Here is a 25,740-nt window from a genome sequence, read left to right on the forward strand (position 1 = left end):
AGTATGCCATATATGCCAGGTCCCTTGAAACAGCAAGCATGGACCGGCTCCCGGCACTGAGCCAAACCGGCTAGGGCAGTATCAGTGTCTTTTTGTTTATTTATTGTTTATTGTCACCTTTAGAGAGGAAGCTCCATGAGAGCAGGGGCCTTGCTTATCTGCTGCATCTCCAGCAGCTAGAACACAGTGTCTGGCACATAGTAGGTGCTTAAGAGATGGTTGTTGAATAAATTACTGGTTGAGTCTCACCACAAAACATTTCATCCCAGGATCTCAGGTTTCCTCCTCTCAGATCTGTACCACTCATATCCTCTCACTCATAACAAATCATCTTGTTCTTAGATGCCAAAATAAAGGCAAGGAGAATGACAACTGAGAAGTGGTCTTTGAAGTAGGCAAAAAGCAAGTCAGTATAGAGAGATCAATGATATAGAAATGCAAACACCTTTTAGAGTATTAGTAGTTTCTTAGCGGTGAACTGGTACTAGGTGTTACTGGCGATGGGACCTTGGTTCAGCAACCTTGGCACTTGATTTCTGGCTAAGAAAGAAGCCCTAAGAGGTTTGGCTCAGTGGCTAGAGTGTCAGCCTACAGACTGAAGGGTCCTGGGTTTGATTCTGGCCAAGGGCACGTACCTTGGTTATAGCTCCTGGCTCTGGTCGGGGCGTATGCAGGAGACAACCAATCGATGTGCCTGTCTCACATCGATGTTTCTCTCTCTCTGTCTTTCCCTCTCCCTTACACTCTCTCTAAAAATCAATGGAAAAATATCCTCAGGTGAAGATTGAAAAAAAAAAAAGGAAGAAAGAATTCAGAGCCAATACCTAGACACAAGCAACAGTTTATTTAGAAAGTCACAGAGGTAGAAGAAGTGAGCCAGCTGGGCTATGCATGGACTCAGGAAACAAGCTATAGAGTCAAAAGAATGGCCCTTGGAGCTTAGGAGAAAGAAAGCAAAGAGATATGTCTAAAGAAAGAAGGCAGAGAGAGAGAGAGAGAGAGAGAGAGAGAGAGAGAAAATGAATGAATGCTGGGTCCTCTGTCCTGAGGGTTTTTATCCCCTCTGTGAAGGCAGAGATCTTAGGGGATGTCCCAGGGCAGCGGTCGCCAACCTTTCGGACCTCATGGACCACCAGTGGTCCAAGGACCATTGGTTGCTTACTGCTGTCCCAGGGGACTATCTCAGTGGAATATTCATCAGCTTTCCAGGTGTGTCCTTTCAGGGTCATGGTCTGTACTGATTGGTCATGTGTCAAAGCAGGTGGTCATTAGCCTTGAGGTCAGCCATGGAATCACTTGTCTGGCCTTGCTGTTTTTCTGGGCCTGGAGCTGAAAGACAACTGAGGCCTAGATGTTATCTCTTGTCTCTGCGGGCAACAGGCTTGAGGCTTTGTTCCTAAGATTATTTGATGCTGGTCAGAACCTCATTGTCTTGAGGGCTTACTGCTTAAGGGAGCGGTCATGCAAGGGTTTATGGAAGTCATATAAGGTTATTCTCCGGTCCTCTTGTTCCTCTTCTAAGGGGTCTATCTCATGACTAGTGGCATGCCAAGGAGGAAAGGTCAGGGAGGGTCTGAACTGCATACTAGCCATATGAAAGGTTAGGGGGTCTAAACCATGACCAGTGATATGCTAGGGGAGGAAAGGTCACCCTGGGGGCAAGGTAACACTTTACAATTGCCCATGGCTTTCTGCCCTGGGGACATTCTGCATCTGGCCTGTCCTTTCTACTCTGCCTAACTGCCTACTACAATTTAACCTATTAGCATCTGTTTTACATTGGATTCCCTTTCAAACAAATCCCTTTAAGTACAGGATCTAAGATACTCCCCTGGAAGAAAAAGGCATCAGAAAGGGTAGAGTAGGTGCTTAGAAGGGTTGTGAGGGGAAACCAAAGGCAGACTGGCACTACTGTTGTGCTCAGTCTGTCCTACTCAGAGGGGTGAGCCAAGGGTGTTGTTATCCAGGAGAAAACTGCAGAGAACAACTTTCTCCAAACCTTCAGCCTCAGATCACTAATAACTCTAGGAGGGAGTGATATTCTTATTTAGCTAACTTAAAGTTAGCAATGTTGATATATGAACTAAACTTGTGTGATAACCGAATGTGTAGTTAAATCAGCTGATAAAACTAGAACTCCTACATCATTTACATACTTGACCCTTTGGAAGAACATCCTGGTGGAGGCCCTGGATACCAACCTCGGTTGGCAGAAAGATGCAGGGTTATGCAACCTCTGTGGCTGCAGGACCAACTCAGAGAGAGGACTGCCGGCACCAGAAAATTAGGGCCTTATCATCTGAACAACTTACAGGAATCAATGGCCTACTTTATCTTAGGGGGAAATAACAAGAACTGACAACCATTTCTTAGTTTTCTTTCTGTTTTTCTGTGCTCCAGTTCCTACTTGCTACTCAACCTGCCAAAGTTTTCACTTGTAAATCCCGTAAATTCCCTTGGATTGAGTTTGCATAGTTTCAGAGTTTAGAATCATGAATTCAGAAACCCAACCCTGCCACTTAACAGTCTTCCATTTGCCAGTAAAGCCTTTTATATAAGTGATTTTCTCTAGGTGAGGGGTGCTGGTGCTGCCTTGCATTCCAGACTCTGTCAGTCGGGGTTTGCATTGCAGTAGAAGCTAACTATGACTGATTTAAGCAGAAAATGACTTTATTCAAAGGATATTGGTAGCTCATAAAATCATTGAAGTGTGGAAAAGTAGGCTCTGGTAGCCAGGAACAATCCTTAAAACCATGCCTCAAAAATGGTCTGGTGAACTATGTGACCCAATTATAGAAAAACAAATAACCCAATTTAAAATGGGTGAATGGTCTGAATAGATAGTTCTCCAGCGAAGATATACAAATGTCCAATGAGCACATGAAAAGATACTCAACATTGTTAGCCATCAGGAAAATGCAAATCAAAACCACAAGATACCACTTCACACCTACTAAGGTGACTATAATTAAAAAAAGGCAATTAATAATATGTGCTGGTGAGGATGTGGAAAAATAAGAATACACTGCTGGTAAGAATGTAAAATTGTGCAACTGCTTTGGAAACAATCTGACAGTACCTCAAACAGTTAAACAGAGTTACCATGTGATACAGCAATTCCACTCCTAAGTATATACCCATGAAAATGAACACATATGTCCACATAAGACTTTGTACACAAGTGTTCATAGGAGCATTATGCATAATAGCCAAAAAGTGTAAACAATAGAAATGTCCACCAACTAATGAATGGGTAAAGAAAACATGGTCTATTCATGCAATGGAATATTATTCGGCCATAAAAGGGAATGAAGTATGCTTCATGCTACAACTTGGATGAACCTTGAAAACAGTATGCTAAGTGAAAGAAGACAGACACAAAGGAGCACATCTTATATATTGCCATTTGTATGAAATGTCCAGAATAGGCTAACCTGTAGAGACAGAAAGTAGATTAATCGTTGCCTAGAGCTGAGAAGGAGATGGGGGAGGATTGGGGGATGATGCTTAAAGGGTGTGGGGTTTATTTTGGGGATGATGAAAATGTTCTAAAACCTATTGTGGGGATAGTTGGACAACTCTGTGAATAGACTAAAAGCCAATAAATTGTATGTGGGTGAATTGTATGGCATGTGAATTATCCTATCTAATAAAACAGAAACATGGTAATTGGCGTACGACCGCTACCCTTCCCATTGGCTAATCAGTGAGATATGCAAATTAACTGACAGCCAAGATGGCGGCCGGCAGCCAGGCAGCTGGAAACTAACATGAGGCTTGCTTGCTTTAGTGATGGAGGAAGCCAAAGCTTCCCCGCCTGCCTTGCCCGCCTCTCAGCTGCACTCTAAGCAACTATGTTACAAAAATAGAAGCTAAACAAAATCCCGGGCTTCAGCCAGCAGGACCGCAACATTGTTTCAAATACAGAAGGGTAAACAAAGGCCAGAAACCTGCTTTCAGCAGTGGAAGTCTCATAGCTGGAGCCAAGCCTCAGAGCTAAAGCTGGCCCAGAATGAAAAAAAAAGGAAAAAAGGACAGGTTGGGAGCTTCAGTCACCCGTCAGCCTGAAAACGGCCCTCAGCCCCTCACCCAGGCTGGCCAGGCACCCCAGTGGGGACCCCCACCCTGAAGGGTGTGTGACCAGCTGCAAACAGCCATCATCCCCTCACCCAGGCTGGCCAGGCACCCCAGTGGGGACCCCCACCCTGATCCAGGACACCCTTCAGGGAAAACCAGCCGGCCCCCACCCGTGCACCAGGCTTCTATCCTATATAGTAAAAGGGTAATATGCCTCCCAGCACCGGGATCAGCAGAGCCGCGAGGCCTCCCGGCACCGGGATCAGCGTGACAGGGGGCAGCGACCAAACCCCCCTGATCAGCCCTGCTCTGTGTGTGACAAGGTGCGGCGCCCCAATCTCCCCCACCCCCCACGGGCCCTGCTCTGTGTGTGACGGGGTAGAGCCATAACCTCCCCATTGGCCCTGCCCTGAGTGTGACAGTGGCAGCGCCCCAACCCCCTGATCCACCCTACTCTGTGAGTGACAGGGGGGAGCTCCTCAACCCCCTGATCAGCCCTGCTCTGTGCGTGACAGAGGGGAGCTCCCCAACCCCCTGATCGACCCTGCTCTGTGCGTGACAGGGGGCGGCACCCCAACTCCCCAATCGGCCCTGCTCTGAGCCCGACCAGGGGCTGCACCTAGGGATTGGGCCTGCCCTCTGCCACCCAGGAGTGGGCCTAAGCCAGCAGGTCGTTATCTCCCGAGGGGTCCCAGACTGCGAGAGGGCACAGGCCGGGCTGAGGGACCCCCCTCCCCCCGAGTGCACAAATTTTTGTGCATCGGGCCTCTAGTATTTCAATAAAGCTGTTTTTGAAAAAATAATCCTCTGGTGAGGAAATGGTTACCATTATTGTTGAGCACTAGATGTCACAATTAGTACTGTTACCACTTCCATACCAGCAGCTCACTATTGCAACATCTGCTACGGCCGGAGAGAATGAGGAGCTCCACCATCTATGTTTTTCATTCGTAGCCCTCAGGTCAGTCTAGAATGGGTGTGAAGGTCATCACTGGAATAGTATCTGGCATTGTCAGCTCTGCCTCCTGCAGGACCCACCAGCTGGGGAATTCACCAAATAGGCAGATGCTGGACTGTCAAAAAGGATGTCAAATGTCTACTAGAACAGCATGGAGCACTGTACTTGCCTCAGGTTTCATTACCTGCTCCTCAGAATATTTAACACATGATGCAGAAGATTTTGCTTATTTAAACAATGGAACAAATCAACTAGTTAATATCCCGTTAGGAATTTAATTGAAAATATAACACAGAGCAATGACCAAACACAGTCATATGAGGTTGAAGTAGCTTTTCGCATTAAATACCAGCTGAATGTCACTATCACTGTTTATTCTAGCTTGACTTATCGTATGATAAAAAGGAACAAGTTTTTAATTTAGGCCTCAATATGCATGGCTTGTCACACACTTTGGCATCTTTGCTGTAGGGTTTCAAGGCTCTATTGAAATCTCTTAATTATCTGTTCGCTGTTATCAGAAAGATAAGTGCCTTCTAATCCTTGTAGTCTGTATACCCAGGTCAGTCCTTGTTTGAGAATTTGCTGCAACTCACAAGGTGGGCGACTGTGACCCTGGTCAAGGGAGAAATGGACTCCAACAGTGTCAGATTCCCTCTTCTGGTAACTTGGAAATGGAGACACCAATTCCATTTAGCTAATTTTAGAAAAGAAGGGTTTGGGGGCAGGCCTGAATGTTTTGGAATCTATCCAACTTCATTTTGATCTTTGTAATATCTTGGAAGGAATATTGGTTTTTATCTTTTTATGAAAATTATTAAATAATTAATTTTTCTATTAGTCAAAAAATGTTTAAATTTATATCTGTAAACTGTCCAACAAGAACATTAGCTAAAATTGCTGGGCATAATTTGGTCTCTGAAATGGTATCCAGGGGAAAAAAAAGTAATAAAAGCTATCTGTCAAGGTAGGGAGGCCAGAGGATAGAAGATGAGTGGGAGGATACTTGATTCTGAGAGAAAGGGTAGGATTCTGAATGCAGAATCACCCAAGTGAGTTTCTAAAACCTTAAAACAGGTCACCCAAGAGCACCTATGAGGGATACCTCTGGCTCACACCTTATTGTCTACCCACGTGTAAGAGAGTGAAAGTTGTTTGATCCTGTCACCCAGGAAGGGCTCCATCCTTCATCAGAGCGGCCATGCCAACAGCAAGAGGTGAGGTTGTATAGCTTTCCCATTGGTTTCTCTTTGTTTCCTGGAATATAGAGATTGGAAGAGGGAGAAACAATATAACACCTTTTCTGAAAGTCAGAAGGTTCTGCTTTTGGTTTTGGCTTATCTTTTCATCTCCTTGGGAAATGATTGTCTCTTACAAAGAAAAACTAAGACCTGCAAGACAATTCTGCAGACTCTGAACATGCTATTTGGCAGCAACCATTAATAGTCAATGATATTGCCTGGCCAGCATGGCTCAGTGATAGAGCATTGACTCATGAACCAGGAGGTCAATGATTCCTGGTCAGGGCATATGCCCAGTTGCTCGATCCCCGCTGTGGGGTGTGGAGGCAGCCGATCAATGATTCTCTTTCATCATTGATGTTTCTATCGCTCTCTCCTCTCTGAAATCAATAAAAAAAAAATTATTTTTTTCCTAAAAAAAAAAATAGTAACGATATTGAAACCCTTAAGCTGCATTAGTCCTTCATCACTACAACACACTACTAGCAAAAGTTTTCAAACCTGCTTTAGAGCTGAAGGAACTAAACCTTCCCACCCACATTCTTCCTTCCCCATTGCAAATATTTTATACCGTATTGAACATAGAGTTATAGACCTGGAGAGAGGTTTGTAATGACTTAACAACAACTTTAGCATATACCATCCAATACTAATAGCAAAAAGTTCTTGATTAATCTCAGTTTTATCTCAAGGATCAGAGTCCCCGACTTTCTTTGAATCTCTCATGGAGTTAAAGCTTTAGCACTCACAGTTCTCCAGAATATACTGGTGAGAACCAGTTGACCTCTTTGAGCCTCAGCCTCTGAAAAATATAGATGTGTGTGTGTGTGTGGGGGGGGGGGGGGTTGGCGGGGAGGGGGCAGGGTGAGGAATGATACGAATGGTCAAGGACATCACGTGTTCCTGGAACAGAGTAAGCAGTTCCCTGTTCCTCCCTCTATTATAATCTGTCAGGACTGAAGACTTGAGCAATTTCATGGGTTCATACTGCTATTCCTAGCAATGCTATTCCTTAGTGATCACTACTCACTCTACACTCTTAGTTGGGGGTATATCCAAGGTGCACAAATAATTCTACTTGACTTACGTTTTAATTTTGAGTTAAAACCAGGAGTGATCTTCAACCTGAACTGCATTTAGCTCAGTAGTGTCTTTTCTCTAATTTCTTTGGTTGGGTTGTCAGAAAATATCAAAGCTTTCTTGTTAGTATTTGAAGACATTTCAGAGTCACATTAAAATATACTAGTCTTAAAAAAAAAAAAATAAAAAAATAAAATAAAATATACTAGTCTTGGTTTCTATTCTGTTCTTCACTGACTTTACTAAACACTCCATCCTTTTTCTCCCCTCCCTCCCTCCCTTCTATCCTCTCCCTCTCTTCATTCCTTTCTCTAAATTTTGAAGAATTCATTTTTGTTCTCAGGTAATTTCTTCCCCACCCCTAAGCCATCCTCCTCCTTCCTTTTTTCTATTCTATCTTGTTTCAGTGAAATCCCAGCTTCAGCTTCTTTAATCCCACTGAAACATTTTCTACTGTTTCCTGCATTGACATTATATCTATTCCCTCTGACTTCTCAGTTGTTTCACCTCTTTCAATTTGCTGATAACCTCAATGTACTTAGTAACTTTTTCTTATTGTTTGAAAATTAAAAATTAAGATATGCATCTAGTGGTTCCTCAAAGTTGCTACACCTTAAACTCACCAGAAGGCTTTAACCGAAACACAGACTACTATGTCTTACCACTGGGGATTTTGATTTGGAAGTTCTGGGGCAACACCCGGGATTTCTAGTGTAAAAAATAAATTTCAAATACTTTGACACTTCTAGTTTGTATAGAACAGCGTTTGGGAACCTCTAATCTGTGTTGCTTAGTATTTTTAGCTAGTACCAGCTTTTGTTGGTTGCAGTTGTATATTTCTTCTGTTTAATTTTTCTTGTTAGAGTTGTCTCTAGATATCCAGGTTGGTGCAACAGTGATAGGCCAAGTCTTCCTTTCCCAAAACACAAACAGTAAATAGGAGTCAACATCTGTGAGCATTTCCTTGTGAGAATAGAGGTTGATTATAAGGGGCTTTAAAATAGTATACCATTTACATTAAATGCATATATTAAAACAGTTTGATGGAATACTTTAGTTAGGTTATTTGGCCTCTTTACTGTTTAATAAGCTAACAAGTAAGGCTATTAATTTGCCTCTGGGTATAGTTTTAGGTATACCTTATAAGTGTTGCTATAATAGTGTTATCATTGTAGTTATTTTCTATATAATCTATGAGTACTTCTAATTAGGAGGCCACCAAAGGTGTTCAAGTTGTTGAAGATTTTCATTTCATTTTGTTTATCCTTAAAATTTTATAACGCTGTGGACAGATAATAAAATAATGCATATACACACACACACACACACACACACACACACACACACACACACACACACACTAGTTTTAGCCCCACTGCAAAAATTGTCAGCTTTTAACCAGAATAGGACCAGGGTGCCGGGACCCGGTCCATCCTTGCTGTTTCAAGGGATCTGGCATATATGGCATACTGTTCTTAATATGTTTGCTCACCTTCTTGGCACTATGTGTTTTAACCAAGGTCACCTCTCTGAGAAACGTTGTTTCCCCAGGTAGGGATTTTCCCCTGAAGATAGGGAGGGAATAAAACCCCTTAACTAAGTGCCAGGTGGGTAATTAATCACTTTAACTATGAACAATCATGCTTAAGCTACATAATCTTTACTCCCTGGAATGGAGATAAGAAACGCCCTAACCTTTGGAATAGAGATTGATAGGATTGGAATCAACTGGTATAAATACAGATGTAACAAGACAACAGGACACAGAACCTAGACACAGAACCTAGAGACAGAACCTAGCAAGAGAACATGGCAAAAGATCCTGGACAGAACCTGGCTACAGAACTTGGCTGGAGAAACTAGACAGAACCTGGCTGAAGAACCTAGAGACAGAACCTGGCTACAGAACCTGGATAGAACATGGCAAGAGAACCTGACTAGAACCTGGTGACTGAACCTGGCTGGAGAACCTGGAGAACCTGGCTGGAGAACCTAGCAAGAGAACATGGACACAGAACCTGGCTGGAGATCCTAACCAGAACTTCGCTGGAGATCCTGACCAGAACTTGGCTAGAGATGCTGGCTAGGCTGCTGATCAACTGAACGCTGTCTCTGTGTCATTCCTTCTTCGCCGACTCCGTCCATACCTTTGGGGACCCCTGGACCTGCTGGGGTTGGACCCCAGCATCTGGCGCCCGAACAGGGACCCCTAGGTAAGCCCCACTCTCGGGATGGATAGGACTCCACCGTAGGAAGAGGGTGGATAGTCTTCGCCGACTCCGTCCACACCTTTGGGAACCTCTGGAACAGGATTCCCCTAGGTAAGCCCCCCCCCCCCCCCCATTGAGAACCCCACACTCGGGACGGATAGGACTCCACCAGGGTAGTGCAGACCCCCCTATAGAGGATAAGTAGGGTAAGAAGGTGGATAGTACAGAACTTAGATTGAGAAGATGTGCCATACTGAGTCCAAAGAAAGAAGACTCTGTATTGATTCTTAGATTGAGAAGATGTGCCATACTGAGTCCAAAGAAAGAAGACTCTGTATTGATCTTTAGATTAAGAAGATGTGCCATACTGAGTCTAAAGAAATGACTCTGTATTGATCTTTTAACACATATGTTTGCTAGCAGAGGAATTAAGGTTACTCCCAGTCAGACAGAATGTTTTATACAAGAAGTATGTCCATGCTTTTTTGAGGAAGGAAAGGTAAATGTAAAGGCATGGGAGGAGGTAGGCCCAAGGAGTCTTATCCTTAACCCCACTGCAGCCTTTCCACCCCAGGAAAGTGCAGGATTGGCAAGCTCTCCCTGGGGTGATAGATCAGGACTCAGGTAATAGCGGAAAGCGCCAATCCTACTCTTAAAATGGATACAAGAGAGGATTTGGGCGCCAGATGCTGGGGTCCAACCCCAGCAGGTCCAGGGGTCCCCAAAGGTATGGACGGAATCGGCGAAGAAGGAATGACACAGAGACAGCGTTCAGTTGATCAGCAGCCTAGCCAGCATCTCTAGCCAAGTTCTGGTCAGGATCTCCAGCGAAGTTCTGGTTAGGATCTCCAGCCAGGTTCTGTGTCCATGTTCTCTTGCTAGGTTCTCCAGCCAGGTTCTCCAGGTTCTCCAGCCAGGTTCAGTCACCAGGTTCTAGTCAGGTTCTCTTGCCATGTTCTATCCAGGTTCTGTAGCCAGGTTCTTTCTCTAGGTTCTTCAGCCAGGTTCTGTCTAGTTTCTCCAGCCAAGTTCTGTAGCCAGGTTCTGTCCAGGATCTTTTGCCATGTTCTCTTGCTAGGTTCTGTCTCTAGGTTCTGTGTCTAGGTTCTGTGTCCTGTTGTCTTGTTACATCTGTATTTATACCAGTTGATTCCAATCCTATCAATCTCTATTCCAAAGGTTAGGGCGTTTCTTATCTCCATTCCAGGGAGTAAAGATTATGTAGCTTAAGCATGATTGTTCATAGTTAAAGTGATTAATTACCCGCCTGGCACTTAGTTAAGGGGTTTTATTCCCTCCCTATCTTCAGGGGAAAATCCCTACCTGGGGAAACAACGTTTCTCAGAGAGGTGACCTTGGTTAAAACACATAGTGCCAAGAAGGTGAGCAAACATATTAAGAACAGTATGCCATATATGCCAGGTCCCTTGAAACAGCAAGGATGGACCAGCTCCCGGCACCAGGGATGATGTACCAGCTGCTACTGAGATCTACAGTTAGAGCAGCTCTCTCAACATACCTTTATGAGTAGCTTTTCTCTGACTACAGGTTTCACTATGACCAAAGAAGTGGCATTCTGACACTAAAAAGTTTCATTTTACATTTCTGTTTTGTTTAGGGACTGTGTATATTTTGTCTTTGGAACACATATGACACACTCATAGATATTGACTGACTGAGAGAATGAGTAACATCTGAGTGATGCAGGAAAGAGTAATTAGAAAACTCATCAATTTTGCTTAGTTACACTTTTCAGAGGTAATCATTTTTAAAGAGGTGTCCTCTGCCTTTTGGTTTTTCTTAATTAAGTGTAGCCTATTAGTAAATCAACATTTATTTAAGATCCTTCAACTTTGGATTTCACAAGCTTAATTCAACATTGGAAAGGAAAAGGAAAAGAACAAACATATGGAATATTTGCCAAGTATTGGACAAGGTATTTTACACATATAATTTCAAAACAGCTGCCTTCTGAAGTACTGTAGATGTTAGTCTACCTGTTAACTGATGATGACCAAGCTCAGGAAAGGAAGGGGAAGTAATTTACAAAAGCTTGCACAGCTAGTAAGCAGTGAAGACATTTAAACCCAGGTCTCTATAAGGTAGAAAATACTATTTCCACCATTATCCCATGAGTCTCCACCCTATGGACTCAACACTAAGATAATGAGACATGGTTACTGTCTCAGAAAACCTATTGCCAGGGATATAAAGTACAGCATAGAAATATCAATAATAATAAAAGTGTAATATGCTAATTAGACCAGACGACCTTCCGGACGAAGCTGCCATGGTGGGGGCCGGGGCAGAGGCGACCACGGCAGTGGTAGTGGCGGTGGCGGTGGCAGGGGCTGAGCCCCTTGTATAGATTCCTTGCATTGGACCTCTAGTAGTCTATAATATTGTAATAACTATGTCTGGTGCTATACTTATCGGAGGGTAGGGAGCTGGGGGCCACCATTTCATAAGTTATATAAATATCTAACCACTATGCTGTACACTTGAGATTAATATAATATTGAATGTCAACTGTAATTGAAAAATAAAATAATTTATCAACACAAAGACCTTACTGTCAAGTAGAAGACACAGGGTAAATACTAATTGTAATAATGCTAACTAGCAGTAAATAAACACTGTGGTAGAATTATCGGAGAAGTACTCTGTGAGCAGAAAATTCCAGTAAATCTCAAGTATTGCATGCCATGTAAGAGTGAGCTCTCTAATAGCCAGCTCAGTCACACTTTAAAAGCAACTCTTAAAACAAGGCTCACATGGTACCCAGTGTTGATAAGAGTGTGGTGAGAACGGAAGGCTCTTGTACAGGCTACTGACAGGAATGTGAATTAATAAACCTTTCTGGAGGGAAAGTTGGCAATATGTATAAAATCCTGAAAAATAACTTTGTTTTTGACCCTCAAATTCTACTTCCTAAGGTGTTATTTGAAAAAAGCAAATGTATAGAAAGATGTATCTATAAAGATGTTTGTCATAGCATTTTTTATAATAGCAAAAACCCGGAAACAATCTAAATATTTGACAACAGGTTAGTGGGTGAAGCGCTATGTCCTATGATAGAATGCTATGTTAACTATTAGACTTAGCATTGTGTGGTCCCTTTCAGGGTGTCCTGAAGGTCAAAACTATTTTCATTGTAATACTAAGACATTTGCATTTTCCATTTTTATTCTCTCATGAGAGCACAGAGTATTAAAATTTCATTGATTTTTAAATTTTATTTTAAAATCCACATTGCAACTAATCTTTAAAACACTACCACTTGTCAAGTTCTGGTGTAGTATAAAGAAAAATATCCACAATAATCTGAAAATTGCTCTTCCTTTCCCAACTACATATCTGTGTGAGGCTAGATTTTCTTCACATACTTCTACTAACAGGACATATCAACATTTTGAATGTAGAAAACGGATATGAGAATTCATCTGTCTTTTGTTAAGCCAGACATTAAAAGTATTTGCAAAAATTGAAAAAAATGTCACTTTTCTCACTAAATGTTTTTTGTTGTTTATTTTGGAAAATAGAATTAATTTTTATAAAATGTGTTATTAATGTTGACATGTAATAAGTTACTTTATTTTTAAATGGATTATTAGAATTTTTAAATATTTGTTTTAATTGCTAATATTATAAATAGTAATACATATAACCCACATTTAAAAAGGCTTTTTTGAGGTCCTGAATAATTTTAAAGAGCACAAAGTGGTTCTGAGACCCCAAAATTTGAGAATAATAATTGATAAAGCACATTACAAAGCATATCATTTGTGTAAAAAAAAAAGAAAAGAAAGGAGCACATTTCAGGATAGAATGGCAATGAAGAAAATACCCAGTATTTAAAAAGTAGTCATCTTTGAGTGTTGGAATTGCTGGTTGGTTTAATTTTCTTTTTTTCATGCTTTTCTGTTTTCCTATATATTCTACAATGGAATTTGTATTTGGCAATTAGGGAAATCTTGAATTTTCACCTGAATTTGACTGAAGAACGGGGAGAAAAGTATTAGCCTATATTATGTTTAAAAAAACATTTTACTAGATCACACATATAATTTTTTGCTGGATTTTTGTGTGGGTGAAGAATAAAAGAATATTATGAGATATTTATCTTAATTTTGAGAACTGCTGTAAGAGATCTAAGTGCTTTAAAATGTGTAAAAAATGATTTGGGGGAATCAGAATTTTACGTGAATCCTATTTATTCCAACACAGTCTTCCATAAAAATGATTAAATCTTTTGCTGGCTTCCTATTTTGAGATTTTTCAGCCAACAACAAAAAGGCTAGAGCAAGTTACTGGCAAGTTATTTCCCAGTGTATCAACAGGAATTTTACTTGATCTCTTATTTATGATTTCCTGTGGAATTTGAGAGACTTCCTTTTAGGATGTTGATTTACTCTCTGCATTCTGTCGTAGGTAAAAAGTTTCTTGTTCTTTTATAGCCGTGGTGTTAGACTGTCCGCGAGGTCTTCTGGATGTTTCTCATGATAACGCCGGGTCTAGCCCGGCTGCTGCTGCTGCTGTGCCTTCAACTCTGTAGAAACCAGGCATTTGTGCCACCCGCCCAACATGACAAAATTGGATTGAAGTGTAATAAGCACTCAGGGTGATAGAACGAGTATAAGAATGTAAAATACCTAGACAATTGCTTAGAAAGTTGAAGGGGAGAGAGGCAAAGTTTAGCTATCGATATTGGTTTTATTCCCAGATTTTGTAAATTGTGTTCTTGAGAGATTAATCTTTCAGATTGCAGTTCTTTTAAGCTCACAATGGAGAGGGGAATAACTGCATTAATTTTAAAAAAAAGGTTCCCACCGCAACCTTTATAGATCATTGGTTTGAGAATAAAAAAAAAAATGGAGATTGGGAAACTTTCTACACACTTTACGTATGCACAAAAGAACATACTTTCTAATAGTGCAGAAACCACAAAGTTCGTGGTGGTAATGAATTATCTTCCAGAGCTGATCTAGCACAAAATGTCTAAGGATTTGTCAGTAACAGTGACAGCATGATTAATTTTCCTTGATGGATTATTGGCAGCACTAGTTTGAGGACTAGATCAAAAGTCAATGGAGCCCAGCTGGCATGGCTCAGTGGTTCATGAACATCAACCTATGAACCAGGAGGTTCTGGTTCGATTCCGGTCAGGGCACATGACCAGGTTGGCATGGAGGAGGCAGCTGATCAATGATTCTCTCTCATCATTGATGTTTCTATCTCTCTCTCCCTTTCTCTTCCTTTCTGAAATCAATAAAAGTGTATTTTTTAAAAAGTCAGTGCAGTGCTCAAGCACTTGAAAATTAAAGAGAAGATATGTGGTGGTTGCTCAGTCAAAATTTTCTGGTCTAACTCCTCTCCCCCTCCCATCTTGTACTCCTCTATATGCAGCAAAGAAGATTCTCAAGGACATTCTCTCCATAGTTGGAGGGCACCCTTTATTGTGCTCCTAGTGGTATCTCTGTGAAGGTGATTCATATAGGCCCAGGAGAGCCAACCCACTGACCCCCCCACTGACCCCCAAGCCTCTCTGCTGGTGCAGGCAGAGGGTCCTCTCTCCGGAAGTCCCAGGGCTGGCAGGTTTTTCACTCATCCCTGGTTATCTCTGCAGCATGTGCTGGAGTGAGGTCTGGGTATGTTTTACTATAATTGTTTCTTTTAAAAAATGATAAAGAAAAATGGCATATACCATACTAGGTATATGGAAAAACCTTCATTCCATCTAGTAGAGGAGCTGGGTATTATTTTTAAATGTATTATTGTTATTTTCCAGGCCACAATTTAAGGACTCTTTCTCTGTTGCAAACTTAAGAAAAATTGCTGAAGGAAATGAGGAAACCGGATCAGATTTCTTCTATTTTTTGGACCAATTAACCCTTGTCCTTAGTGCTTTTATGAAGTTTGCATCATTGTTGTCAGAAAAAAAAAAAAGTGGAACAGCAGGGGAGAAATCTCTCCTGACTCACTGATATATTTTTAAAAGATCCCAGCCTGACACATTCTATTCAGATGAAGTGCTCTGTTTCCTAGTAACCACAACTCAACCTTCACAGGAACTTGACAGCAGTGTCTGGTGGGGTACAGTTTCTGTTCTGTGCAAATACTCAATAGCTGTTGAAGAATTCCAGTGCTCAAGAGCTAAGCTTGTGTTTAACTCTTCAGCTGGGAATCCCAGAACACAAATGTTCTTATCTTCCATGGTTTTTCACTTACATCTTCAACCAGGGTTAATATTGCCCATGGCTGATGGTTTATTTTTCCCTTCACTCTTGGGTCTAACTGTATTAGTGGCCCACAACTAGTTTAATTCTGAAGACATTTTTGGTTGTCAAAACTGGGGGCAGGGTACTATTAGCATCTAGTGGATAAAAGCCAGAGATCTTACTGAATATCTTTAGCCCACAGGATAGCCCCCCATAACAAAGAATTTTATGTAGCCAAAAATGTCAATAGTGCCACTGTTGAGGAACTCCCAAGACCACACATAATTGACTTGCCCATGTTTTGGTTGGAAATAGTCACTAAGCTATGAACCAGCCCTGTCATACCATAGTTGATTTATTTTGGTTCTCTGGATCTGGCACCTTTTTGCCCTCAGTTTTCTATAATAGTGGAGAATTTAGTAATTTCAAAGTTCTAATGGGTTCTGTAACACCGTTACCCACAACTAGGTAGACATTTCCTACTTTGAAGTAAATGGACAAGTTTGTGCAGGTGGCCCACATGTAATATTTTGGATGGGGAGGGATGGATAGGAAAGAAGGAAGATACTCACTATTTTGAAACCTTGTACCTCCATTATAACTTTTTAATTGATTGATTTGAGGGAGGGAGAGAGAGAGAGAGAGAGAGAGAGAGAGAGAGAGAGAGAGAGAGAGACATTGATTGCTGTTCCACTTATTTATACATTCATTGGTCGCTTCTTATATGTGCCCTGACCGGGGATTGAACCCACAACCTTAGCAGATCAGGATGATGCTCTAACCAACTGAACTACCTGACCATGGCCTTGAAACCTTATACTTTCAAATGGAACACTTTTTTTTTTTTTTTTTTTTTTATCTAGTCCTGGTTGTAAGGTCAAGCACATATCTTAGGCACTCAATAACTCATGTTACCTCAGCTGTTAATAACAAATATATAGCCCAGCCAGTGTTGCTCAGTGGTTATGCATTGACCTATGGACCAGGAGGTCACGGTTGGATTCCCAGTCAGGGCACATTCCTGGGTTGTGGGCTCAATCCCCAGTGGGGGGCATGCAGGAGGCAGCTGATCAGTGATTCTCTCTCATCATTGATGTTTCTGTTTCTCTCCTTTCCTCTCTGAAATCAAGATATATATATATATATATATATATATATATATATATATATATATACATACACATACACACACACACACAAGTATACATGTAAACCATCATTAACTCATTATCAGGACTATCTAAAGCCCTGAGAAAGATAGGCTGATGGGTAATTTCCAATCTGCCTGGAGGTTAGAGTAGTATTTTGGAACCATCTGTATTATACTAACATATATGCCACTGGGTCTTTTGTTTTAAGGATTACAGCCTTTGTGAAGTTGCTCCAAAGCACACCGAGATATACCATATGATTTCACACTTCCCTCCCTTTGCACATACTGTTCCTTTTGACTGAATTGCCCCCAAAACACCTGGTCTTCCTGGAAAACTCATTTTTATCTTGCAAAACCTTATATCAGCTTTTATACTCTGTGATTATATTCCAGACCCCTCCTCTCACGTGTTCCCACAGCCTGCCCCAATCCATTCAAAGTTTAAAAATTTCCTTCTCTGTAAATCTGCATATGAGGCTGGGTATTATAAGCCCAAAAAGGAGAGAAATAAGCTTGGTGATAGCTAGCCGTCTCTAACAGAGAGCAAAGAAACAACTCTCTGTATAGCAGACAGAAAATGGAATCTATTAGAAGGATTTTAAAGAGCTCACAGAAAGAATGGCAGACTAGGAGCTGAACAGGAACCAGGGGAGTGCTGGGGGCCCAGGGAACAAGAAGGACTGGTCCGGCCTGAGTGCCGTGGATTTTCAGCCTTCCAGTCATTTCTGCTTAAGATTCAAATTCCTGACTGGGGTTGGGCAGTGGGGTAGGTGGGTCCCAATCAGCTGAGTCTGAGTAGCTGCCCATTTCTGAGCTTCTAGAGCAGTGATGGCGAACCTTTTGAGCTCGGCGTGTCAGCATTTTGAAAAACCCCAACTTAACTCTGGTGCCGTGTCACATACAGAAATTTTTTGATATTTGCAACCATAGTAAAACAAAGACTTATATTTTTGATATTTATTTTATATATTTAAATGCCATTTAACAAAGAAAAATCAACCAAAAAAATGAGTTCGCGTGTCACCTCTGACACGCATGTCATAGGTTCGCCATCACTGTTCCTGAAGATGGCAGGGCTGACCGTCCAATGGCTCTTTATCTCATTCAGAGTAAAATCCAAACCCTCCCGATGGCCCATCAGTCCAGGTGAACTGGCTCCCAGCTACCCTTCTCATCTTTCTCTTTCCCTCCCTCTACTCTAGCACTGTCTCATCTTTGCTGTTTGTGTTTGCCAAGCAGTCTCACCTCAGCGATTTTAATACTGTTGTTTGCTCTGCTCTTTCTCTTAATATTTGCATGCTCACTCCCTCACTCCTTTCAGATCTCTGCTCACAATCTCTTTAATTGAGAGATCTTCCTTGACCACCCTACATAATATAGCACCCCAACTCATAACCATCGCCCTCTATCCCACTTACTCTATTTTCTTCATAGTACTTACCGCCACCTAACATTTGTTCATTTGCTTTTTTTTTTTTTTTCTGTCTTCCCTCTACTAGAATTTAAACAACATGGGAGACTGTTTTATTTCCATGCTGAAAACCAGATCCTGGGTGAATGACAGAGCAAGCACTAGAATCTAGGTCTCCTTCCTCCTGTTAGAAGATGGCAGCAGAAGCAACCTTAGACCTAGCATTGCCCTAGGCCCGTGGTCGGCAAACCACAGCTCGCGAGCCACATGTGGCTCTTTGGCCCCTTGAGTGTGGCTCTTCCACAAAATACCATGTGCGGGCGCGCATGTACAGTGCGATTGAAACTTCGTGGCCCATGCACAGAAGTCGGTATTTTGTGGAAGAGCTGGTATTTTGTGGAAGAGCCACACTCAAGGGGCCAAAGAGCCGCATGTGGCTCACGAGCTGCAGTTTGCCGACCACTGCCCTAGGCTAAAGTAACCTGAGGCATTTAAGAATATCAACTTTTTTCTTTTTTGCAATCTGACTCAAATAGTCAACCCTTATTCTTTGCAGCTTATAGACATTTTTGTTATGGATATAATATCATCAGTGACCATGGGTTTGCTTTAAAATTGGTCTGTGTTGCTTATAAAGCATCGTGTCAATCACTATGGTTTTGGAGTTCTGAAAGCTCGTGCAAACAAAGGTGTGCACTTGCCTGTGTGCTTGTGAAGGAGACTCATGGGATCAGGGCATTGCTGAGTTCTGACAGGCGAATTCCTCTTGGTCTGATTGGTCCACATATCACTTTATGGTGGATACTAGCAAGCATGTAAGTCAGCTATCATATCTGTTCTTGCTGTCAGGTGATGTCCTTTAGGCTCTACCAGTTGCAGTATATGTGATCATTTATTTATTTTGTAAAATGACAAGTAGAATTGCTATACAATTCTTTTCCTCCCTAAGTTCAGAAGCAATTGATAGATAAATCAAAGGAATGGCAGATACAGATCAAAATGTCAACTTTAGTACTGATAAAGCTAATGATATCAGAGAATATGGCTTAGGTACAAAAACAACAAAGTGCTTTCTAATACCAAATTTCAGAAATAGTCAGATTTTTTTTTTTTAATCCTCACCAGAGGATATGTTTCTAATTGATTTTAAAGAGAGGAAGAGAGAGAGAGAGAGATGAGAGAGAAACCGGTTCAGTTGCCTCCTGTCCAGTATGTGCCCTAACAGGGAATGGAACCTGCCACCTTTTGATGTACGGAACGATGCTCCAACCTACTGAGCCACACTGGCCAGAGCAGAAATAGCCAAATTTATATCCCAAGTCACAGGCTCTGAAGACCTCTTCACATGAGGACCTGCCTTGTATACTTTATAGCACCAGGAACAGAGTAAAATGGGGAAGAGTGATAGAGGGAAGCTAAGCCAGGAAGGAGTGTTATAACAGATGTTCTTCCACATGGAAAGAAACAACGGAATGAGAAATTAGTGTCTCAAGTAATAATTTTAAATAAATTGCTATCATGTATTTTAAGATTTTCTAGATAAAAATAACTTTTAAAATTTAAAAAGATATGAATCTTTATACTGCACCCTTGTATAAAAGAAGCAGGAAAATGTTCACATACAACTGAGTGTTCTCAAGCTAGTCTGGGAGAACTTTGGTTGTGTCTAGTGATGCTCTTGTACAGGTGAGGGCTTAGACAAGGACCTGATTACTGTGGAGCTGCCTCTAGTGCAGCCGTGGGCAAACTACGGCCAGCGGGCCGTTTCCAGCCCATTTGAAATGAATAAAACTATTAAAAAAAAAGACCGTACCCTTTTATGTAATGATGTTTACTTTGTGCCGGGAGCCGGTCCATGCTTGCTGTTTCAAGGGACCTGGCATATATGGCATACTGTTTTTAATATGTTTGCTCACCTTCTTGGCACTATGTGTTTTAACCAAGGTCTCTGAGAAAGGTTGTTTCCCCAGGTAGGGATTTTCCCCTGAAGTTAGGGAGGAAATAAAACCTCTTAACTAAGTGCCAGGCGGGTAATTAATCACTTTAACTACGAACAATCATGCTTAAGCTACATAATCTTTACTCCCTGGAATGGAGATAAGAAACGCCCTAACCTTTGGAATAGAGATTGATAGGATTGGAATCAACTGGTATAAATACAGATGTAAGAAGACAGAACTAAGAAGACAGAACCAGGAGGCACAGAACCTACACAGAACGTTCTCTAGAGACAGAAGAACTTCGCTGGAGAGAACATGGCAAAAGATCCTGGACAGAAACTGGCCTCAGAACCTAGAGACAGAAACTAGCGAGAGAACATGGCAAAAGATCCTGGACTGAACCTGACTACAGAAATTGGCAAGAGAACCTGACTAGAACCTGGTGACTGAACCTGGCTGGAGAACCTGGACAGAACCTGGCTGGAAAACCTAGTGAGGGAACATGGCTACAGAACCTGGCTGGAGAACCTGGAGAACCTAGCAAGAGAACATGGACACAGAATCTGGCTGGAGATCCTGAACCAGAACTTCGCTGGAGATCCAGACCAGAACTTGGCTGGAGATCCTGGCTAGAGATCCTGGCTAGGCTGCTGATCAACTGAACGCTGTCTCTGTGTCATTCCTTCTTCGCCGACTCCATCCACACCTTTGGGGACCCCTGGACCTGCTGGGGTTGGACCCCGGCAACTTTGAATTTATATTAGTTCACACAAACACTCCATCCATGCTTTGTACGGCTTTGTACGGAAGGAAGGACATCTGGAAGGATGTCCAATCTAATTAGTATATTACGCTTTTATTATTATAGATTGTTAAAACACAGCAATAAAGTCACTTATGATCCTGCTTATATTGCAAACTTTGAAAACATGTTTTTAATATATAAAACACCAAGCAAACTTGTGATCTTATAATACAAATCCCCCCCCCCCCCCCCCCCCCGTCCAGTTTAAGAACCCATTGTGGCCCTCGAGTCAAAAAGTTTGCCCACCCCTGCTAGTGGCAACATGCAAACACATCCTAGATTTCCAGTGAATAAAATAAGAAAAAAGTAATTTGTAGTTCTATCACAATTCTGTAGCTCAGATCAAAATGGTTAATTTGAAATTAATTGTAAGATCTTTTAGAAAATTTAAACCACATGGTTACCTTGCTAAAAAAAAAATCCTGCCCAGCATACTGTACATAGAGTTCAATAAATACTTGTTCAGTGAATGAATCTTGACTTTAGCTTCAATTTGAAATCAGTTGAAAGCCAATGATGATTGGAAAAGTCTTGCAGTTTTGAACTTCTTCTGAAACAAAAATTCCATGCCTGTGAGCACTAATAAATGGAAACCAGAAATGTACAGAAAGAGTAACATAAGCTCTTAACTACTTTCTACTAAGCCTAATTGACAGGAATAGCCCAAACTCCCCATTTTCTCTGTAAAATAGACTGATACCCAAAGCAAACTAACCACTCCTGATAGAAGGCTGCTGTCTAATAATACCCATTATTTTGAGTTACATGTTTACTAAGGGCCAGTTGTGATTATTTTCATACCATTTTATACTAGTTGTGCTAGTTATTATTACATGATTTATTTAAATATTACTGAAGCTGATGAAATATGTGTACAAAAGTAAAAGAGCTGTTCCTCTGAAAACGAAGGTGAATGTATTTGAAAGACTTCATAAGAGGAGAGCCCTTAAAAGAACCGCTAAACCATATGATCCCTGCTCACAGGTAGTTTATGGCCTTGTAGTGTAGCTATGATATATGTAAAATTAACTCTCATGTAGGGTGTAAATGCCTTAGGAAGACTTCACATTGAGATTCCAGAAATTTAGGCGAAGACAATTACTTTTGGCTTACAGCATCAGTGATGGCTACATGGAGAAGCTGATTTGTGAGCTAGTCTCTGAAGAGTGTAAAGTTAGGATATATAGAGGTGATTCATTCCAAGTGAAGAGAAGGATGTAAGAAAAGACACAAGGGAGAAGGCCAATGTTTGGCTGGAGCACATGGTTTATGACCATTGGTATTGCACTTTAAAAATTGGTCTGGTTATGAAGGGGAAGAATGGGAAGTAAAACTAGAAAGATAACTAAGTTCCAAATAGTAGAGAGCCCTAACTTCCAAGCTTGTAAAATGTCTGGTCATTGTGAAAATAAGATACTTATTCTTTTTTTTCTTTTTTCTTTTTTATTGATTTCAGAGAGGAAGGGAGAGGGAGAGAGAGATAGAAACATCAGTGATGAGAGAGAATCATTGATTGGCTGCCTCCTGCACGTCCTGCACTGGGGGTTGAGCCCACAACCCGGGCATGTGCCCTTGGCCGGAATCGAACCTGGGATCCCTCAGTCTGCAGGCTGACGCTCTAGCCACTGAGCCAAGCTGGCCAGGGCGAGATACTTATTCTTCTGATCCACAATGAATTTCTGTGGTCTTTAGTATATCTACAAAACAAGCACTTTATATTAGAGCATAATGCTGTGTCATTTTTTCATTCATAGTTACATGGATATTTTTTCTTAATTCCCTAATGGTTTATAAGCACTGTTTAATCTAAGCTACTTTGCTCAGCAATGCATATAATTAATTTTCTGCTAAAGACATAAGGATTCAATTAATTCTTGGTGAAATATTAATTAATGATTATGCTTTTAAGAATTCTTGCTTCTTTTTTTAAGGCCCTCATAAAATAGTAACAATTTGTATTATAAGATCACAAGTTTGCTTGGTGTTTTATATATTAAAAACATGTTTTCAAAGTTTGCAATATAAGCAGGATCATAAGTGACTTTATTGCTGTGTTTTAACAATCTATAATAATAAAAGCGTAATATACTAATTAGATTGGACATCCTTCCAGATGTCCTTCCTTCCGTACAAAGCCACAGTGGGCGGCAGAGGCAGCAGAGGCCCCCCGACAGTGAGCAGGGACCGGGGCCAAGGCCCTTGCATGAATTTCATGAATTGGGCCTCTAGTCCTAATATATAAAAGCTCAGGGTCATAAGGACAGATCACGACCAAAGGCTGACCAACCTGGAAGTCCTTCAGTCAGCGCTGGGTTGCTGTGGTGACCCAGCACTGACTGCCCCACTGCAGCCTGGCGATCCAGCACTGTCTGCCCAGGGCGCTGAGACCCAGATAGAGAGGCAGGGTCTGATCCGCAGCCTCAGGGGCAGCTGTTGATCAGTACTTGCCTCTCTCTTTCTCTCTCTCTTTCTTCCCGGGCTTTGCCAGCAGCCAGGCATTTCTTTCTCTCTTGGCCTCAAAGGGGACTGCAGTTCAGCCCCACCTCTCTAATCAGGCCTGGAGATAGGCCTGAGATGCTGACTGGCATAGGAACCAACCAATCAGAACCAAATCTGGGTGCTATGGGGAGCCACTGGCTGCCTAGCAGGTGGAGCTTTTGACGCTGACTGGCATTGAAACCGGCCAATCAGAATCAAATCTGGGTGCTGTGAGGACCAATGGCTGTCTAGGAGGTGGAGCTTTTGATGCTGACTGGAGTAGAAACTGACCAATCAGAACCAAATTGGTCAGCAGAGGAGGCAGTTGGGGGCGAGATCAGGCCGGCAGGGGAGGGCCATTGGTGGCGAGATCAGGCTGGCAGGGGAGGGCAGTAAGGGGCAATCAGGCAGGCAGACAGAGGCAGTTAGGGGCAATCAGGCAGGCTGGCAGGTGAGCAGTTGGGAGCCAGCGGTCCCAGATTGCGAGAGAGATGTCCGACTGCCGGTTTAGGCCTGATCCCACAGGAACGGGCCTAAACCGGCAGTTGGACATCCCCCAAGGGGTCCCCAATTGGAGAGGGTGCAGGCTGGGCTGAGGGAACCCCCCCTTCTCTGTTCACAAATTTCGTGCACCGGGCCTCTAGTTGATATATAAAGCACTTTAACAGATTTAGTTGGGAAAAATTCTACCCATGACCTTGTTTTGTTTGTTACACTTCTGGTTAGTGTACTGATATTGTTGGAGAGTAGCATAAAGCAACATGCAAATCTAAGCTATTGTTCCTAATTATATTCCTATAAGGAACTTTAATGTCACTTTAGCTGTTAGCCATAGGTAGGTATAACCAGTTCCTAGAATACGTATCTTGAGCCTAACAGAAACAAAAGGTAATAGTTTAAAATTTTATCTTTCAGAACAAACTAATTTAAGGACCTTTTACTTCTTTAGAAGTGTAGTGTTTTTGTTTGTTTCTTTTTTAAGTAAAAAAATGAGAGTACCAATTCAAAACAAAGCTGTTGGTGAAATAAGGGAAACTATTATTTTGGTAGCTCCTCTCTGATGGCTAGTCATTTTCTCTTTAAAAATTTCAATTTGGAGACACATATTCTCTTTTCCTGTGATGGGTTTTCACTTATGGCCCTGACTCAGCATTCCCATGATATAGTTACTGAACAGCAAATTTTAGAGTTAAAACAGAAATGTATTACGTAGGGGTAGGGTGGAGGTGGGTACTTGGAAATAAAATGAGCTAGGAATCAGAGAACTAAGGATTTTGAACTTTGTTTTCTCCCACAGGTAGAAGGAATTTGCTGAGATTTTTGAGCAGGGAATGACATGATAAAAATTTTTAGTAAAGCTGGTGGAAGATGGGCAAGATGAGTTGAGGGTGGGGGCAGATAAGCGGTACATATAATACTAGCTGAACAGTTAGGAATGTAATATAAACATCTAGAGGTGATGTGGTTAAAAAAATAACAACACTACGTCAGGGTGGCTTAGTAACAGAGAGGGCACAGATGCAAGAGCCATGATGAAGGTCCAGGTGACTAGAGAGGAAGCCTGAGTGACTAGGTGAGCATGAAAGGGTGAGGTGGGGAGGGTAATTCTGATAAGGGAGGTGATGAATTTAACTTTAGTTTTTTTAAAATATATATATTTTTATTGATTTCAAAGAGGAAGGAAGAGGGAGAGAGAGATAGAAACATCAGTGATGAGAGGATCGTTGATTGGCTGCCTGCTGCACACACCTACTGGGGATTGAGCCCACAATCCGGGCATGTGCCCTGACCTGGAATCGAACTGTGACCTCCTGGTTCATAGGTTGATGCTCAACCACTGAGCCATACCAGTCAGGCTAGCTTGTTTTGTGTTTTTTTTAGTTTGAGGATATTGATTCATTTCAGTCTAGGATGTGTTATATTTGACAATTTTTTTTTCTTTCTGTGCTTTAATGTTCCACAGGTCCCCGGCCCGGCCACCAGCTCCTGTCGGGCCTCCCTCCACTCACTCATTTGGTCTGTTTGCAAGCTACTCAATAATACAAAAATAACCACAAATTCTGTGTCTGGCATATAAAACGGAGCAAAAATTATCCCGTCGCTCATTACCTTAAAACCAAACATCTTGGAAAAAATACAACATAGGTTTTTAACTTCTGCAGTATTTTG

The 25,740-nt window shown here is 41.8% G+C and overlaps 1 protein-coding gene across 1 annotated transcript in view; it reads left to right on the forward strand.

Moving 5' to 3' along the window:
• Positions 1-25,740, forward strand: part of CMYA5 (cardiomyopathy associated 5) — a 106,406-nt gene that overhangs the window by 16,483 nt on the left and 64,183 nt on the right. The window lies entirely within an intron of this gene.

This window comes from Myotis myotis, unplaced genomic scaffold (genome assembly GCF_014108235.1).
Source record: "Myotis myotis isolate mMyoMyo1 unplaced genomic scaffold, mMyoMyo1.p scaffold_m19_p_5, whole genome shotgun sequence".
NCBI lineage: Eukaryota > Metazoa > Chordata > Mammalia > Chiroptera > Vespertilionidae > Myotis > Myotis myotis.